The sequence below is a fragment of the Aedes aegypti genome, chromosome 3 (assembly GCF_002204515.2).
Source record: "Aedes aegypti strain LVP_AGWG chromosome 3, AaegL5.0 Primary Assembly, whole genome shotgun sequence".
In the NCBI taxonomy this organism is placed as follows: Eukaryota; Metazoa; Arthropoda; class Insecta; order Diptera; family Culicidae; genus Aedes; species Aedes aegypti.
Window position 1 is genome coordinate 284430462 of NC_035109.1, and position 16599 is coordinate 284447060.

The following is a 16599-nucleotide window of genomic DNA, read 5'->3' on the forward strand; positions in this document are numbered from 1 at the left end:
GCACGGCTATCGATACACTAAAATGAATTTTATTGTAGAAACTACTGAATCCATTCTTGGGTTTTCTGCGGATTGGAACTGGTGAACTTTTTGGACTAACCTGTAAGGAATAACTCCGCCTTTATAACTTATCCTTAGTCGTTTATTGACGGAGTTTATTTGTAGGCTTTTCTAGAGTTGTCGTGTCCTCTCGTGAAGTACGACGGACTATTTGTGTCAGCCAGTCAGCTTACTCACTAATAAAGTGACCCTTCCCCAAGAAGGTCTCAAACCGGGCAACGCAATCTCTGGTGGGTGGTCTCCTTTCGGAGTGGCGCATAAGCCATCCAATTTCAAACGTAAGCTGGACAGGCTGGCCTGTATACGTATAAACTTGCAGCAGGCCTGAATCGAACCAAGGATCTGGCAATTGTCAAGTGTGAACGCTTACCGCACGGTTGTCGATACACTGAAATAAATTTTATTCTAGAAACTACTAAATCCGTGGTAAAATAATGAACTGCACCAACGATTTCCAACCGACTATCTTAATCTGTTAACTCTTCCATAATAGAGTTAACATCACTACACAAGAAAATATATTCTGTTTATTTAACCAGAGTTGTAGTATTTATGACTAGAAACATTCTAGATTTGACAAGTTTAATATTATACTTTTGACCACACTGTGCTGTACAGTGGATGTCATGGATAGAAATACACACGGGTAGAAACCAGTATCCACCCTGACAACCAGAAGTCGCATAAGAATTAACGTGAAAACTCGTTTACTTGTACAAATAACATCACACCCGCACAAAACAGTGTCGGAAATCGTTTGAGTGGCGGGTTTCTCCGCATAAAACGCTATTTTCCGAGTTCATCTGTGCATTTTGTTTCTTTTCGAATACACATTCAAAGTACGTACGAAGCAATCCGTAGCAGCTGTCAAATCAACTTTTCTATCACAAATTAAGTCGCATAAGATTACAGATTAGTTCGCAATAAAATCTATATACTCGCATTGCATGTCAACTTTCATCATATAAAATATGCACATATATCGCCTGCACTTTTGTACGCATAAGGCCTTTTGACGACATCTTATACGGAAAGGTTGTACATATAAGCATCGCATAACGCAAAAGGTGATTTTGTTATACGTACATTTTGGTTGTCTGGGCAAAATCATGATTATGCACCCGGATATCATGATTCCAGTGTGTTTTCATCTTATGAAAATACACCATGATTGGGACTCACGATATCATGAGTCAGAGTGCGGTAACGCGACACAAGTTGCAGCTGAGTGCTCGAAATCATGCATCGTATGCTCGAAAATCATGATTCGCGCATCCGTTTCGGATCTATTTATAATTCTTTCAGTCAACCCAATGAAATGAAAACAAAAATAAAACAAAATTTGCAAGAACAAGATTCGAACCAAGAACCATCAGATTGAGAGCCAGGTATTTTTCCACAGTATCAATCTATTGTGATGAATGATGGGTGATCGAAGCGAATGACTTGAAGCAATGTGCACCGCTTTGTGTTGACGCTCTGGATGTTACGTTTATGAAGAATCATGATTATGACTCCAGAAACCATGATTTGTCGTCCTGATATCACAACCTAACCAATTTCTGAATTTCATGACTTGTAATTCATGGTGTTAGAATCAGATTTTTATCCGTGCAATGCTTTATAGTGGGGAGTTTTTTTCCATGGATTATCAAGAAATTCTTACACTTCACAGTGGTTCAGGAATCAATTTTACGCGGAAAAATGCATTTGGAGCTTTAAAATGAAACATTAGACGGAAACGGTATTCTACATAATTGTTTGTATTAGGACTTAAAACTATTAATGTTTTTATGATAAAAATCATTTATTTTTCAAGGCATTTTATAAAAGTTACAGAATTAACACATCTGTTTTTTTTGATATAATATACAATTTTATGTTGTCTTTTGAATGTCGTCAAAAGACATTTTTTCTGTTTGCCCCAATCAGAGATATTCACAATCAAAGTAGGCATGTTTTTGTGAGAAAAACAACCATAACTCCCAAACGGAAGGAGATAGCGAGTTTTTTCACTCATCAAATTACGCATTTTTCGAAGCTTTAAAATTATTTCATAGACTACTTTGATGAGATATTTGAATTGAAAACGCTAGAGCCAGAAAACCAGTTTTGTTCGGACCACCCTATGTCACTGTAGGAAAAGAGCTCGGTCAATCCAAGAGGTACAAAAAACTTTTTTTGGGCAAAGTTGTTTGAAATTGAATGGTCTACATTCTACAACTTTACTGAAGTACCGTAAAACGGGGTAACTTTGATAATGCGGGTAACTTTGATAGTACGAGATCCACAACATACTAAACGAAATAACAAAGTTCCAGTTAATCAATTAAGCAAAACGAATGCAAAAATTAAGACTTATAGTATGACAATTTGTGTCAAAGCTATTTTCGTTGGAATCAAGTACATTTAAGGACTTATATGCAAATATTAAAAATTTATAAGATTTTAGCATGTTTGAAACGCCCACAAACAATCGGTTCTACGATCACTATTTGATGTAGTTTTGAATAGTTGGCCACTTATCTTTGACAGCCTAGTTATCATAGAACCTGAATACGGTCTCAAATCTCTTAACGAAAAGCATTTTCACAAATTGGGGCCTTTTTTGTAATCTAAATCAGAAATTTCCATATAGCGTTAAACGCCTAGAGGTATGCAACGCCCTATAAATGTTGCGTAATGCATTCAATTTTGTTAGATTTATACTCCATTATCAAAGTTACCCCAAAACAGAAAACCGACCTTCGATTATTTGAAAAATGATATATCCATTCAGAATAAATCTTTTGGCAATCTATCAACTGTAAACGATAGTTAGGATACCAGTACTTGTTTTAAAAATATGAAATATAATTCTTTGAAACAGCATGCATAAATATTCAAGTTTTCTCCGAAAAAACTATCAAAGTTACCCCGTTTTACGGTATGTATAATATAATTTCTACAAAAAAAGAAAGTTAGTTACACAATTTCAATGAAAATGTGGTCCACCCAAATTTTCAATAACACCAAGCAAACGACTTAACTAATACAAACAACTTTGTAGAAGACCGTTTCCGTCTAATGTTTCAAAATGCATCTTTCCGCCCAAAACTGATTTCTGGCCCATAGTGCACTGTTGCTTCAGAAATTCCTCGGATTTCTTCCACAAATCTCTAAGCTCTTTCAGGAATTCCTTTGTAGATCCTCTAGGATATTCTCCAAAGCTCCTCCGGTATTTCCTCCGTAGTTCCTTTAGCAATTTTCTGGAAATTTTCTAAAATTATTCCTCAGTTCCTCCAGCAATTTCTTCGGAGCCCCTATAGGAATTCCTTTGGAGGCCCTCCAAATATTTCTTCAGAGTTCCTCATGGAATTTCTTCGAAATTCTTCATTAACATTCTTTGAAGTTTCCTTCAGATTTCATCCGGGATTTTTTTTCCCGATGGAAATCCCTTCGGATTTCCTTTTCATTTTCTCCTGAATTTTTTTCGGAATTTCTACAGGAATTCTTCAAAGTTTCTATAGTAGTTCTTCGGAAATCCTCCGGAGTTCCACTACGAACATTCCTGGCGTTATTTCGAGAAATTCTCTACATTTCCTCCGGGATATCCTCCAAAGTTCCCCAAAAAATCTCAAGACTTTCTCTGTGAATTACTCTAGACGTTCTCCGGTAATTCCTCCAGAGTTCCTCGTGTAATTCCTCCAGAGCTCCTCCAGGATTTTTTTAAGTTCTTCTTTGGGGATTTCATTATGAAATTCTTTAAGTCATTTTCTCCAGGAACTTCTTAGGGGATTTTCTAAGAGCATTTATCCGGACATTTCCTCAAGGAATTTCTCCGGAGATTTGCACCAGGATTTTCTCCTGGGATTTTTTTTTTTGCTGAAATTCCTACGGATATTATACAAGATTAGGAAATTTCCACCAAGAACTGCTCCGGGGATTTAATCCGGGAATTCTACAGGGGATTTCCAAAAGCAATTTCTCTGGGGATTTATTAACAAATTGCTTCAAAGATTATCTGCTTCGGAGATTTTTTCAGAAGATTTATCCGGAGATTTCCTCCGGGGATTTTCCCCAGAGACTTCCTCAGGAGATCTTCTCCAGGTATTCCTTCGGGATATCCCCCTAGAGCTCCTCAGAGGATTTAGAATAGCATTTTCTCTGAAGATTTCATCCAATATTTCCTCTGAGGATTTTTCCATGAATTTCTTCGGGGTTTTCCCCCCAAGAACACCTTCGGGAATTCATTAGAAAATTTCCTCCAGGAATTCCTCCGGAGATTTTTTACAAGAACTCCTCCAGGGATTTCCCCCAGAAAACCTTTGAGGATTCTCTCCAAGAATTTCTCTGTAGATTTTGTCCAGAAATTTTTTCGGGAATTTCCTCCGGAGATTTCTCCGGGATTAATGTAAGAAATTCCTTCAGGCAGTGTTGCATTTGAACGCGTTCAGTTTGCGTTCCAGTTCAAATTTTTGAACGAGAGATCAAGTAGGCTTGAACATTGAGCAGTTCAAAAATTTGAACCCGTGCGAACTGAAAATTGAACGCGAAATGAAAACTGTCGTCATGGCAGGCACACGACCTATTTCAATGCGAAAGTTTTGCATATATGTTAAAAAACATTAAAAGGTTCCATACATTTGTAATTTATTTATTTATTTATTTATTTATTTATTCTTCTTTGCCTTCAACTCAGTGGTTGCACAGACTGTAGCTTAAATTAATTATCTTATCCTACTTTTAAATGTCGTCTTTGTTATATTAAAATCGAACTTGTCATGCACTTCATTAAAATATCTACAGCAGCTATGGAGAGGATTATTATGACCGTAAAGCGTACGATGCGTTGGTAGATAAAATAAAGTATTTTGTCGTAGACGACGAACCGGAGCATGGAAATTCATATGTCGAAGAAGATTTGCGCAGTCGATGTTTCCTGTCAGTAAGTCGAAGCAGAAGATTCGTTGTGCCATAACTCTTCTCGACGCTAACGTGTCCAATCCTATTAGCCTGCAACGGTGATCGTAGGGAGGTAATCTGATGGGATCATTCCACGGTAATCGACGCAAAACATAACGCAAAAAAGATCGCTGCACCCGTTCGATTCTGTCAGCTTGAACTTGATGATACGGTGCCCAGACTTGTACGGCGTACTCCAACACACTGCGAACTACTGCACAGTAGATCGATTTCATCGCATAAACATCCCGAAACGATTTTGTGATCCTTCGTACGAATCCTAGTAATGCAAACGCTTTCGACGTAGTAGTAGCAATATGCTCATTAAAGTTCATCCTGCTATCGACAATCACTCCAAGATCCTTAATAGAACTGACACGTTCAAGTGTTTGAGATGCCATTTCGTAATTTTGTTGCATCGGGGAACGTGAGCGTGAAAATGAAATACATTTACATTTGTCTGCATTTACTTCCATTCCGTTGGCGTGGCACCACTTCACGATCGTATCCAAATCTCGTTGTATAATACAACAGTCAATACGGGATAGTATCGCTCGGAAGATTTTCAGGTCATCGGCGAAAAACAATTGTTCTGATTGGATTAGACCACACAGATCGGCAGTGAACAAAATGAAAAGCAGCGGTCCCAGATTACTTCCCTGAGGAACACCCGAAGGTATCCTGAAACGGGATGACTTAATACCATCAATTTTGACGAAAGCCCAGCGTGCAGTCAAATATGAGTGTAACCAAGATGTTGCCCACTCGGGGAGGCCCATTTTTTGTAGCTTTGCAATAAGTAATCCGTGAGGTACTCTATCGAAAGCCTTTGCAAAATCGATATATACGGCATCGACTTGACGATTTTTTTCCATTTTGGTTCTAACACTGGTTACGAACGTCATAAGATTCGTCGTTGTAGATCTGTTTTTGACAAAACCGTGCTGTACCTCCGGAATGACTGGCAAAACGGCTCGATACAAGGCCTCATGGAAGAAGCATTCGAGAATCTTGGAAAAACAGCTCAGTATTGAAATACCACGGTAATTTTCAGCATTCGTTAGGTTGCCCGATTTGTGAATTGGAGTAATAGACGCTTCTTTCCATAAAGCAGGAAAAACGCGATTCGTCAGCGATCGATTAAAGAGAATTGATAAGGGTAGGGCAAGCGATTCGGCGCACTGCTTAATAAACAGCGGTGGAATTTCATCGGGACCTGGACCTTTAGTGGTATCCAAGTCAGATAAACGCTGGTAAACTTCGTCTACAGTTACCTCCATGGGTGGCATACGCAAATCATACGACAAAACACCATCGAGCACCTCGTGAGTAACTTGAGTCGAATTTTCGTTAAAAACACTTTTGAAAAATGCGGCTAAAAGATTGGCTGAGTCTGTTGCGGAACTAGCATGCTCATTCTGGAAAGATATCTCACGAGTCACACTATTTGGTTTGCGTTGATTTTTCACAAACTTCCAAAATGACGAAGGATCGCTTTTCGCTTTGTGTTCCAAGCCAGATATATACTCACGGAAAGCTGTACGACGCATGGATGAATACTCCCGTTCCATTGACTGAAGTGTAATCCAGTTCTCTTCGGATCTATGTTTAAAATACCTTTTACGGATTTTGCGTAGCCTATTTCGAAAGTGTCGAAGATCGTCGTTCCACCACGGTTGATTGAAGCTGCGAGCTGCTTGGTTGTTTTTGCGAGGCACATGTTCACGGATGATGTCGTAGATTAGATTGTAAAACTCGATGACTGCGTCGTCCACAGAGTTTTCATTCAGAGTTACATTCCAGTTGATGGCGGTTATACTCCTACAGACAGCACTGACGTCATAATGACGAAAATCGAGTCGGATGTCGTAATAATCCGTATCGTCATTTTTCAACGGTAGGTGAAAATTTAGGAGGATCGGCTTGTGGTGCTGGTCAACTTTTAACAGAGGAGTAGGCGGCTCCAATACTTCCACACTATGAGCATCATTTACAAACGCCAAATCGAGTAAACGACCGTTCTGATTGAGGACGTTCAGCACTTGAAAGAGTCCGACTGAAAGCACTGATTCCGTCAACGTAATCTCTGATTCAGAAGATGCATTTGTCGGTAGATACGCGTTGATTTCGTCATCATAACTCCAAATGAGATGCGGTAGATTGTAGTCGCCCAACAAAACTATGGTGTCGTTGATCGATGCTTTCTCGCAAACCTCTCGAATGCAGGAAGCATGTTGGTCATAGATTGACGAATCGGAGTTAGGACTAATGTAGATACAGCAAACATAGACCGATTTTGATGGAAGCTTAATACGTACTGCAACTTGCTCAAGGCCGAACCCCTGACCGAATGAAACTATTTCGCATCGATGGTGCTTCTTAACAGCTATCATGACGCCACCCCCTCGTTGAAGATTGCTTGTCGAGGCGTTCCGATCACACCGATACAAATTGTATGCAGAGGACAGCTCTGAATTGGCAATACCTGGATGCAACCAAGTTTCCGTAAAAGCCAGAACCTCATAATCGCAGTCACTTAATTGTACAAACAGATCGCTCGTCTTTGTTCTTAGACCACGCACATTTTGGTAATACACAAGAAAGGAGGACAGGACAGACGACGTACGTGGTGGTTCGGTATCGGAATTCAGCATTAACCCATGCTCGGTTGCTGGGGGTCTGGTATGATGATCGTTTGTGGAACCGTAATCACGGGAACAGCTGTTGGTCTCCAAAAACCCTGGCGTGTTAGGCTATGATCTTCAAACTCACGAAAACGAATTCCTCTGGGCCAGGTATCAGCAGACATTGCCTTTTCCCTCAAATCAGCAGAGACTCCAACTTTGAAAGAGACAAACGATAACGTTCGAAGATCTCTATTCTTTGGAATCAGCTTCACTACTTTCAGGTCGTTCGTCGCTAGGCTCTCCTGCACCATGTGACGTACCTGATCCTCTTCGACGTCGGGTTGAATACCAGACAAATACAACCAAAACTCTGGTGCTGCACTCGTGGAATTAATTGCCAGGGAACCAACCTCTGAGTAGCGCGTGCCAGTTGCACACGGCTGCTTCGATGGGCGCCCATTAGTACTATCGTCATCCACATCGGTGTCGCGTTGCCTCTTGCTTCTTGAAGATGGACGAAACGGTGGCGGTTGGATTGCGAGAGGTGTAGAGGGTACCGCTTCAACCAAGGTTTTGAAGTTATCGCGGATTTCAGTACGAATATCTTGAAGAATGCTGTCTTTTATTTCCGTTTTCAGCGCATCGATGATTTTTTCATTGGCCGCATTTACGGATGCAACGGATTTATGGAAACGTGATTTCGACAAAATGTTGCAGCAAGCAAAACACATCCAGACGAGATGATTATTTGTGTCGATCAAGCGCTGGGTTTCATCCGTCATTCCAGAGCATTTCTTACAGAAAAGGCTTGAGCAGAAACCCATGCATTTCACTGGCGTGCCGGTAAATTCATTTGCACACTGCTCACAAACTGAAAGCATTTTTTGCGGCAAAGAATTTGAGTCACCCTAATATCGGAAAGAGTTACGATGCTCAAAAACTAGATGGCGCAGCGAATAGTTGGAAGACAGCAAACGGCGATTTGTCAGCGGTGACAGTGACAGCAGAACGGTAGCGAGACAGCAACAATGGAGCAGCAACGATACAAAAACAATTCCACTCGACTTACTCTGATGGCGCACGGATTGGTGGCGAAAGATGGTCCAATGATGAAATGGGATGGTTCCTGAGGATGAATCTATGCTGGTGGGTTTCGGATTGTTGAAATGATGACACAGGGCAGTACACGGCAGTATATTACATGCTCTGGGGGATTTTACAGATTGGCAATTGCGGTTTGTTTTGGTTTGGTTATGCGGAACGGATGCAGCGGTGCGAACGAGTAGGACGATGTGATTGATTCAGCGAGCGATATGTTAACAGCAACGGGTACAGGTGGAGAGCGGCGAGGTGGGAAAGTTTTTGTGGCGGCAATGGCGGAGGAGGTAAACTACTTCCACTCTCAAGCCTGCTCGGATTTTAACTTGAAATCACGATCCTACCTGACCAGATATAGTGGGAATTGCAGATGCTGGTGATGAGTCGTCGTACTTGGAACTCGATTTTCGGTGAAATATGAATTGCGGTGGCGGTAGCAGGTGAAAATACGGGAAATGATCGGAGCAACAAAAACAACAACGCAAGCGACTAGAACAGTGGTTCTCAATGGATTCAATGACAGGAATTCATTATGATCTGGTATACAGTGCACCCCCGCTTATTTGAACGGTACTTCATGCAAACCATCGGGGTTTATTTTTAATTTGAACATCTAGTCACCCTAGAAACGTATATCTGATTACCTCTTTCACTGTTTTGATTGATTCTGCGTTCCATTTCACTTTACTCCGTTCCATGGACTAAGTGACGTTTGAACCATTTTTGATCTGAACGATGTGCAAATTAGCGGGGTACAGATTAAAAAGTGTTCAGATTAAATGTGGTCAAATCAAAGGAAGTACCCGGTAGTTATTTTTGGGTTTTTAACTTCAATGTGCATTTTGAAGCAGGTGAGCAGGTGCAGAATTTTGCACGAGAGTTCAATGTCTACTAGGTTCTCGTTCAAAATTAGAACGCGTTCAGTTCACTTTTGGCTCGCGTTCAGTTTGAAATGCATCACTGCCTTCAGGGATGTTTTCCGAGAATTCATCCGGAGTTTTCGTCCAGGAATTTCGCTGGAGATTTACACCAGGAATTTCTCCGAAGATTTCTTCCAAGAATTACTCTGCAGATTTCAAAGATTCCTCCGGGGAAATCCTCAAGCACTTCTCTGGAGATTTTCGCCAGGAATTCCTCAGGGGAATTCCAATAGCAATTCCTCCGGGGATTTCGTCCATGAATTCTTCCGGAGATTTCTGGATTTTTCCGAAGATATCCCCAAGAGCTCCTCCGGACATTTTCTTCAGAAACTCTTCAGAGGAATTCTAGTAGCAATACCCACTGGGGTTTTGTTCAGGATTCCGACTGGAATTTTATACAATTCGGGAATATAGGGTGTCCCAGAAAGTATGGGCTCGACTTTGATGATGAAAATCACAATACTTTTGAAAAATATCAAATATTTTATATTTTTGTATTTTTCTATAGGCTATTTCAACCAGCATCTTCGTTAAATTTGTTTGATTTAATAATTGTTTACACTAAAAATTTTGATGATAGAAAATCAATTCTTAGCTGGTCAGCACAGACTCTACATTTTGTTTGTGTGTTCAAAAATAACTAGTAAAATATGTTTTTGTTAAAATCTTTTGTGGTGATTTCAAGTACAATGTATCAAGGATGTTTTTATAATTTTTTGTTTGAAATTGTATTTGGCTTTGTTAGAGAACACTTAAAAAAATTGGTAAATTCTTAAATCTCGTATTTTTTTTCTCCGCATAAGACTACATCACGAAGTTATAACTCTTCAGGTATTCAAAATAGTAGTAAAAATAATATATTTCAGATTCATGAAAGTTTAATCCCTATTCTCTTGGATAGGCAATCTTTTTTTATTTATTTATAATGTTTTTACGAAATTATATAAACGGATTTGTTTTTTGACCATTCTTAAATCGACCACGGATGGAACTGTATTTTTAATTCAAATACAAATTTTACATGCTGAAGTTTAAAATTTCAATTTGAATAAGTGATAGTCTGATCAATAGGGTCCTAAAATGATCAATGAAATCTTGTTTTGTTTCATAATACGAAAGAGCATGTTACTGCAACTACTTCAGCATTTTTTCCCGCTCAAATAACGGCTATATCATATTTAAACTTTAATTTCAAAAAATGGCTCCATGAATGAACCTTGACACTTTTGTAGGGTTGGTTACCAGACGTACTCTTTTTAGAGTACATGTACTCTTTTTTGCCTTAAAATTGTGTGTACTATTCTTTTTTGCTAAATGGGCTTAGGTGTACTCTTTTCCAGATATAACGGAGGATTTCCGAACAAATTCAATGACACATTGAAGTAACCAGCCCAACAAACATTTTTGTTAAATATGAGTTGTGTTTCGGATAGAGTAAAGAAAATCGCTACACGTCTCGATAGCAGCAACAGCAGCTTCAGAGCTGTAATTGTATTAAGATTTATGTTCAGGTTCGATTTTACATATTTTGCTACTTACATTTTCGTGTACTTCTTGTCTCTTGTCTTCCGAAACTCTTCACCGATTCGCATGAATCGGATATAATGTAAGTACAACCTAACAATAAACTATCATTTATCCACTACTTTCTACAATTCAATATGTTTGCATGACTTACGTTCTAGTTCAAGGTTACAATCACTTCACGTAGTTCTCTTGAAACGTTGCCGTACTATTAGGATTAGGATGCTATTAAGATTCAAATATTAGATAAGTAAGCTTGTAGTAATTAAGTAGGATAATAAATTTACCCGGTAAGCAAATAAGTAGTATTCAATCAATTATTAATTCACAATTTTTTGGTGATCAAAACGAGTTTGCCTTTCACTCACTCACTCAAGCTTCAGCATTACTTTGCAATTTTGCCTTATCTTTTCCCCATCTAACGTCAACATTTCTTCGTCTACGCCTTCCACCGTCAACCGTCAATCGGACAGCTGCGGGTGATACGGAACTCACCAACGTTACTGTACGCTGCTGCCCTGTGGTTCTTTAACAAGTTGAACAAATCACTCTCAAGCATGTTTCAGTTCAATAAACTGATAATAAATCTTCGAGCTGTTCAGTAGAATAGCTATAAGTACATAGAAAACCGAATTTAGTACTATACCATTTAATTCCACTAAAGGATACTAACTCTAGTGGAATTAAATGGTATAGTTCTAAATTCAGTCTTCATTAACTTGAAAAAAACTGGTATTCAGTTAATCATGTTACTTGGGATGTTAACATCTTCCCCATGATTAATTGAAAGTACTTATACGATAATTTATTTTATTTAATACAGTAATAAGTGACCTAACTAATAAATAATCAGCTGATTTTGAATAATTAGGCCAATTTTTTTCGAGCACTTTTTATTGAAACGGTGTTTTGGAAATGAAAGAGTTCAACAGTAAAATATAGTATTGTTTCGAAAATACAAAAGTGAACTATTAAATCAGTCAAGCTTTTTCAAAACGTTTAACGTGTCTTAAATCAAAGACATTTTTTCTGGTGAAAAAAACCTTGTGTGACAGCCACCATTGTTCCAAAATGTCGAACGACTTTTTGTGCTATCCACGTTATTATAAAATATTGTATTTTATCTATTCTCTCAGAGTCAATGTCCAATTCAGTAAAAGCTCTCTGAAAAATTTAACTGTGATTAAAATGTGGGAAAAGTGGCTGACGATTTTGAGAATTAGAAAAAAAACAAAATAGGTCAATACTCAATACAACAAAATTAAGACAGTGACACAAGTAAAAAGTGCGTTTTTAATATTCAGTATGGGGCGATCCATTAATTACGTAAGACAATTTTTGGGATTTTTGAACCCCCCCCCCTCCCCCCATGGTAAGATTTTTTGTATGAAAATCAAAAATAAATTGTATGGTGCGTAAGAAATCTCAAACCCCCCCTCCCCCATAAGCCCTTACGTAATTAATGGACGACCCCTATAGACTGAAGTGTACTCTTTAATACTCTTTTACGGAGTTGGAAAAATGTACTCTTTCCGTTGAGAGCAAATATGGTAACCCTACACTTTTGATCATGTTTGACGTTTGCTCAGTCGACAAAAAACAGGCCCATGGCACGGGACGACTTTTAGCGTAGTCAACATCTCCATGTGTCTACTCATTTTCGGGTAATTTGAATCGAGAGTGCAATCAGAATGCGAAGTTCTGTTCAATGTTTATGACCCATAATCGAGCAAGAGTCGCAATCAAATCACTGATTGCTTGCTTGGAGGCTTGCAGGATGCCTTTTAATGTTTGCTCTCCTTCCAAAATCATCGAAATGTTGAATGTGCTTCAACTTTTTGGCACATTATTAGCTGATTTAACAATATCAAAAATTGATAATCAAACCATAACAAACAATTAAACAAAACAATGGTCTCTATTTTCTTACAACTGACAGTGGGCGATATTCACTTATCGCCCGGGACATCCTGGCTACGAAGAACACTGTGTATCGATATATGGTTGTCATGGGCCTGACAAAAACACCACAGGGCTTTTAGTTTTAACACTGGGGTTGTTCCTATCTGACATTTCGGAAGGGACACGCAAAACAAAATACACCCAAAATTTGAGTTTAAGCCAAGAGGTGTGACAAAATCTTAGAAAAACATAAAAAAAAATTGGCTTAAACAAACGAAAAACATAAAAAAGTTGAGTAAACATGTTTTTCTGGACAAAACTTAAGCGTTTGGCACTAAAATTGGGACAGGGCTTTAGGACCCTATTATCATATTGTTGCTGATAAATTTATCTTTTTCAAATTTTTATTATACGCACTTTCTGACACAGAACAAATATTGTAAAATAAAGTCGCTCAGAAATAACGCGATTTGTGCAAGACTGATAAGAGATGCTTCAAAAAAATGTTACGTCATCAATACATTAATAATTGAATTATTCATTGAAAATTGTAATCTGCTCTTGATGGGTACAGTAATCAAATGTGTAAAAATCAGATTTTTATCATCACTGGTCTTGCAATAGGAGTATGGTGAAGTCGTACCCATACTATCTGGGACACCCTATAAGTAGGAGCTCCACCGGTAATGCATCATAAGTACCGTAAAATGGGGTGAAGTTGATCACTTTCGAGCGATTCTGTTCTGTAACTCCGGGTAGACAGCATGTATTATTATCCAAATATTTTTAAAACATGTACTGGTTGGATATCTATCGAATTATACAAACGAAATTTCGACGAAATGTTCACTTATTAACAAAAACATTTATTTTAAATCAAAAAGTGAAGTTTTTAATTCCGGGGTGAAGTTGATCAATTATTGCAATAAGTTTCCTAAAGTAAAGAGATATGGTATTCACTAAATTTGGGGTCACTGAATCTGGATCAAGTCTCAAAAATCTTACAACTCAATGATATATCGGTCAATTTTTAATTTTAATGTTGGAAAATACGGAACGCACCACATTAAACGCCTAAAGGTATGCAATTTTCTTTGAAATTAGTAACTAGCGCACAAAAAATACATTTTTTACTCAGAAAATGATTGTTTATCCACAATGCAAATTCAAAACTGGATTAACAGAACATATCTGCAATGTAAGAAACAGTTTATTTAAATGGAGTCTTTATATAGCCTTGTCAATAGTCGATTGATTGGAGAAAAACCCTTCAACAGTTCATCAAACATTTCATAAAAAATCTGTTTTTCCATGGTATAATTATCTTGAATGTCAAACCGAACTTAGGAACATCAAGAGCAGCCATAAGGTAATACGACGTCACAGAAATTGTGCTAATTGAAATCGAATCATAGCTCTCTTGACAGTTTATACATGTGGGTACATGAATGATCAACTTCTCCCCACTGATCAACTACACTCCGAATTACGGTACCTTCCAAAATTTATCTGGAGTTTATCCCGGAATTTTTCCGCAGTTCATCCATGATTTCCACCGTACTTCCATCTGGAATTCCCCTGCTAGTTGCTCCAAGAATCCCGCTGGTAGTTTTCTATCGAACTCTACCTCGAAAATTCTTATCGGGAATTCCATCGAGAATTCCTTAGTCCGTCTCCTAGGTCATAGTTCCTCCGGAAATTATTCGATATTTTTACATAGAAAGGTATCGACCGTGATAATTATATTTTGAATTTGTTTACCGGCATATCGGCATTGCTCGAAGTAAGAGGAAGCATGGAGAAGAAAGCAATGAATACTAGATGGATACATACCGTAAGGAAACGGCGAGAGAAATTGGATTAGATGTTTGGTTACTTACTTTTAAACTTAACAGTTTAAATTTAATTTGGTTAAATTTAATTTGTAGTAACTTTGCTATGGTTAGAACCTAAAACAAGTTTACAACTGAAAATGTAAAAAGATAAAAGTCTTGTTCGGATTGATAAAACTAACAGCAATGGGGTAAGGGTTCAAATATGTTATAATATATTAAACAGAAATTTTGTTATATTACAATGGGGATTCGCTCGTTGGGGGTCCGCTACATGGAATGACTCGATGGTTGGATGTTTGCTGGTTGGAAAATATTCCAACCTGAGAGAGACTCGCGAAGACGAAAAATATCAACGTCATATGCAGCCCAGATCCCAACTAACAATTTTAGCGCTATAAGCCATAATTATTTGCTTTGTGCTGTATAACAGTTGAATTGAAGCAGCGAACGCAGCAAAAAATGAAAGCTGTCAAAAATAGAACGATTAGCGTTAATACAGCTGTAACGCAAACGTTTTGCAGCTACAAATATTTGCTGAATAAATTTCGTCAGTTATCGCTTTTGCTGCTTTCACTAAGCTGTAACTCAACACCGTAAAAGATAGCAACCTAATGATGTGGAATAAAACTCGCCATCATCAATCCGGCTGCTTCTATACAATATGATTTGTTATGCTGTTCAATATATATTTAAGAAGCGCTTTGTCGTTAGTTATACAGCGGGCATACAGCAGTATGCTGTAAAACAAAAATTTGTTGCGCATCTACTCAGCTTGTTGGATGTAAACATTGCGTTTGACGTTTCGCACCCTTTTACAGCCTGATGAAGTGGTGTAAGCGCGGCTATGACATCTTTTACGATCATTATAAAATATTGTGTGAACCGTTTTCGATGTAGAACAAAACGATGTGTTTTCTTTGCCTTTCGATATAGACTGTGGTGGCAACAAGGACAGCGTCGAGACTTGTGGATGCAGAGATCGTGAGTTCGATACCAAGCGGTGGCAGGTAACGTTGGGAACATTAAATTTAGATACTTATGATAGGAATTCTGGAAGCTGTGAAACAGCTTGAAAATAATATTTAATCGATAATACAGCGAAGCTGTATAATAATTATTCAACAGTTGCGAAATGATTGAGAAAGCGCCTTCCGAAGATGTTACACAGCTACTTGTCGTATAACTGTCGAGATAGAGCAATGCTCGGTATGAATAAGAGCTGCCAACACAGCTTAAAAGTAGCTGAGTAGATTCGCCAGATTTGTTGGTAAAAGGATCGCATAGAAGCTTTCGTTCGTATGTACAGCGCCTTTACTCAGCATAAAGCCGTATAAAGAGGGCCTAAAGAACGTTTACATTTGCACCAAATGTTAGTTGGGATTCCCCTCTCACGAAACGTCAAATGCAGCCCACCGTTTTTATGGCTGAAAAAGTGAAAAGTATTGTGTTCAAAGTAAACTGCCGTTATACGCATAATTGTCCCATGTTCCAAAATATGCAATCGAGAAAAACGCGTTTAAAGATTTTAACACATTTAGGCCTCGTATTGACCAGGTGCGTGGTAAATTAAATTAAAATCTTTACAATAGTATAAAGAATAGCGTGTTCATTAGAGTCAAGAGTTTGTATTATGGAAACAAAGTAAATTTAGTTACAAAATTCAAAGTGGGACTGTTATGCCTAGAAATG